The following is a 4,476-nucleotide window of genomic DNA, read 5'->3' as shown; positions in this document are numbered from 1 at the left end:
CTGTCAGGTTGTAACGCTAAGTATAAGGTAAGTATGATATGTATGCTTTTGTGTATGAATGTGATAAAGTTAATAAAAGAATGAAAGGATGGTTGTATGGTAACGAAGAGGGAATCGAACCTTACTAATATTCGAGAACTAGGGAACCGAACCCTACTAATATTCGAGGAAAGAGGGACCGAGCCCTAATAATACTCGAGGAAAGAGGGTACCGAGCCCTAATAATACTCGAGGAAGGAGGGTACTGAGCCCTAATAATACTCGAGGAATGTAGGGGGTAATGCTCTTTATAACGTAAGATATGAAAGTAAGTTAATACAAAAGAAAGTATGAAAGTAAGAAAGTATGAATGAAAGAATATAAGTTTATGTGTATTGTATAGTGTATGATTAACTAGAACTCACTCAGCGTAGCTGGCTTTTAGTATGCACGCAGGTGAGTAGGATGAGGCAGCTCGCTTGAGGAGACACGTGGCACTGAATAAGAGGCTGGCATCGGAAGACCCAAGACGTTTAAGTTTAATGTTTCGTTTATTTTGAAAGACAAAATGATGTTTTAAGACAAGACGTGTTGTGTTATGAAATGTTTTATGAAAGCTTTTATATTCCGCGAATGTTTTAAATAACTCTGATATTTAGAACTGCGTTTATGAGTGAATCCAACACGAAAGTAGGGCTACCGGCAACGGGGCCTTACAAGTCAACGCGTTAAAGGCTCGGGATTCTTTTATTATTATTTCGCACACCAATCATTAAGGTGACTAATCATTCCCCTATTTTAGTTGTTTTTAAATCCTTTGAGGACTTTATGCGTACATACTTTGTATTCATTTATCACAGTTAACTAGCAAATCATGACTTGTTGTGTTGATCAATTAAATGTTTACTTGCTTATTTGCTTATTGGCTTATTTGTTTAATTCTAACATTCGGAGAGGTCCATCATAATTCTAGCATAACACATTGATGTCGTCTTAGTAGCCAAAGTGTAACATCCCGAAATTTCCTAGAATAATATATGAAATTTCGTTGGAGGAATTAATTTGAGTTAGTAGAGACAGTAATAAATAATAAGATAAAAGGGATAGTGGGCTTTAATTAATTATGAAATAAAAAGGAAAGACGGGCCTAAGATCCATGGGCTTAAGCAGTATAAATACCTCATAAACCCTAATCCTTTCCATTTCTACACCATAGCCTACACCTTCGAAAACACACACTTAAGCTAAACACTCTCTACTCTAATATATTCAACGATCCAAGACCAACCGAAGGTAAGAAATCATATATCTAAATTGGCCAACATATTAGAACCTGGCACCACAACCCCGTTGAGAACGCCTCAGATCTTCAGATCTAGAACGAGTTAATCTTAGATCTAATACCGTTAATGGATCTAGTTCATGATTACTCTTACTTAGTATATCTATATGTTATATTAGGTGTATTATGTGTGTATATATACTAGTCATAGATTATATGTATGAAGCTTTGATCGAGAGAGAGAATGGACATAGGTTCAATACGTTAACATCAAAACTTAAATTAACAGAGGAATACACCTCTATATATAGAAGATGGATTCTAGTTCATTACACATTCTGTAACGAACTACTCTCCACTTCGTTACATTACATTACAATTAAATAGACATAACGAATTAACCTCCCATTCGTTAAACATCCTTAATGAATTGGGAGGGACATTAACTTAAACTTCTATTTCGTTAAACATCCTTAACGAACTAGACTGTCTTTAGCGAACTAGCTTAATATAATAATATCTTTCTCATTAATAAATAGAAGACAATAAATACAAAGACTCGAGACGCAAAACCATGCACTAACACCTGTGATGCCGTATGAGCCATTTGGATCTAGATCTAGATTTATTCGGGTGTTTAGTCAAACACAAAACGAGTTTAAAGGTCACCTTAGCTCAGATCTGTACACCTCGAAACTATCTAGATCATAAACGATCAAAACCCGATCAACCATGGTGGATAACGACGTCTGACGGCATTGGAATCAAAGAAAAACCTTAAAAACGCGTAAATAGATAGCTGAACAGAACTTTACGACGTATAAGTATATACGTCGTATAAGTTTAAGCGACTGTATAAGTATGTTAAGTGTGTAAGCGTGTCAAGCGTATAAGATAGACCGTATAAGGGAGGGCGGTGTATATGTAGGTGGCGCATATGTAAACGGTGTATATGTATATGTAACCCGTATATGCATGAAACGCATATGTATAGGGTGTATATGTATATAGCATGTAGGTATATGGCCGTGTTTCTATAGGTAACGCATAAGTAAGTGTATGCCGTATATGTATAGACTTATACGCCGAAAACAATTTATGCGTTGTAAACTTATACGCTAGAGTGATTTTAAAAATAAACGAAAGATAAACAATGTATACGTACGTAAACGATAGAAATATACCTGTATGAAATATGAAATAATTAATAATGAAAGGTAACGTTTAAAATGAAGATTTGAGTTGATTAAATAATTGAACTTCGGTTTTCTTATGAGGTTTTTAGTAAAGACTTATTAATGAAAATAAATTTTTTTCAAACTGACCTGCCAGCTTAACCCCAGCCAGTGGCTCTGCCCCTTGGACCCCGCTAGGGGCTGCCACCCCTAGAACCCCCACTTCCAGGGGCGCTGCCCCCAGACCCCCGTAGCTAGGGGTTACAATAACTTTGAAGTATTGCATATCTAGGAGTAGTTAATTGATACTATGATTAACACACAGTTAGCCGTGCACAGCTCAAGAAGGGCATAACAGTAAATTCAGAAAGGAATCGCTTACAGGTGAGTTTCTAGCCCCATTTCCTTGTTATGTTTTCAGGGCTGTGTGCATACTCAATGTGATTAGTTAATACACTTATCTTAATTGGTTAGTGTATGATATGTGAATGTTTGATATATGATGTATGAATGATGTATGTATGCTATAGAAAAGATCAAGAGTATGTATGAATGAGTACATAGAAAGGTATGGTATGGTTGTATGAAAGAAAGGAAACCGGGCCCTAATAATACTTGAGAAAGAAGGGAACCGAGCCCTAATAATACTCGAGGAAGAAAGAAACCGAGCCCTAATAATACTCGAGGAAGAAGGGAACGGGACCCTAATAATATATGCGGCAGAAAAGAGAACCGGGGCCCTAATAATACTCGAGGAAGTAGGGCGTAATGCTTTTTAAAATGTGTAAGTAAGTAAAGTAAGTATTAAAATATAAAAGAATGAGAGAAGTAAAGAATGAAAGAAAGAAAAAAGGTATATACTTATGTATGTACAAAAGAAAGATAAACAGGTAAGTAATATGTATCTTCGGATACAAATGAGTAAGTATGTGAATGTATTATATGTTTCCTGATTAACTATAACTCACTAAGAGTTGCTGACTTTTAGTATGCACGCAAGTAAATAGAATGAAGCAGCTAGCTTGAGGGAGACACATGGCAGGAACTGAGGAATCTGACATCTGAATATTTGTCATGATGTTTTATATTTTATGTTATGTTTAAAAGACAATTTATGAATGTTTGTAATGAATGGTTGACCTTTATTATTATTCAGCGAAAGTTTTAATTAACTCTAATAAATAGAACTGTGTTTATGAGTTAATCCAACGCCAAAGTAGGGCACCGGTACCGGTTGCTTACACAAAGCCCGATTCGCAAGGAAATTGTCGACCAAAACCATTATTGTATTTATTTCGTCTTAGTAACCAAAATCCAGTTCGCAAGGCAATGGTCAAACGACACCAATTATTTTCTCATAACTTAATTGTTGATACTGACAATATTGATTTGCAGTTTTGTTTTATTATATATTATAGTTAGTTTCAAAACTGGTGATTACTTACTCAACCTCGTGTTGACAAACGTATCTATTTTGTACGCATATTGCATGTTATCTTATGGTTTGAAGTGAATGTTGAAGATCACATAGAATGGGCTCTAGGATATTTAATAAAAGAAAGATCACATAGAATGGGCTCTATTTTGTACGCATATTGCATGTTATCTTTGTTTGGATTTAATTGTAATTGTTTGAGATGATGTGTACTTGTTTAAATTCAATAAAATAATTAGATATTGTCACTAATATTGTTATGTTAGTGTCTTGGGAGTTGTGGACCAACATTTCGCGCCCCGACATATTCTGCCGTAGGTTGGGGTGTGACCGTTAGTCTTATGAGATCCGTAAATTATATATCGAAAAGATTTTTATATTTTGAATTTTGTGGGTTTTAATTTTCAAATATCGGTTAATGATACTTATTCTAGTAGTGATGTTGATACCTTTTATTTGTTAAATATCCATTAATGATACTTTTGTTTATAGTATAGTGATACTGATACATAACATTTGTAAGAGTAGACTCACAGAATAAACCTTATTTTTTTAATTATCTTTTTATTTGTTATATATTATTTGATACTCGTTTGTACTTGTTA

This window comes from Bidens hawaiensis, unplaced genomic scaffold (genome assembly GCF_021521415.1).
Source record: "Bidens hawaiensis isolate Kalapana, Puna unplaced genomic scaffold, B.hawaiensis_p1.1 tig00054134_1, whole genome shotgun sequence".
In the NCBI taxonomy this organism is placed as follows: Eukaryota; Viridiplantae; Streptophyta; class Magnoliopsida; order Asterales; family Asteraceae; genus Bidens; species Bidens hawaiensis.
The sequence above is the reverse complement of the archived record's forward strand: the minus strand, read 5'-3'. Positions refer to the sequence as shown.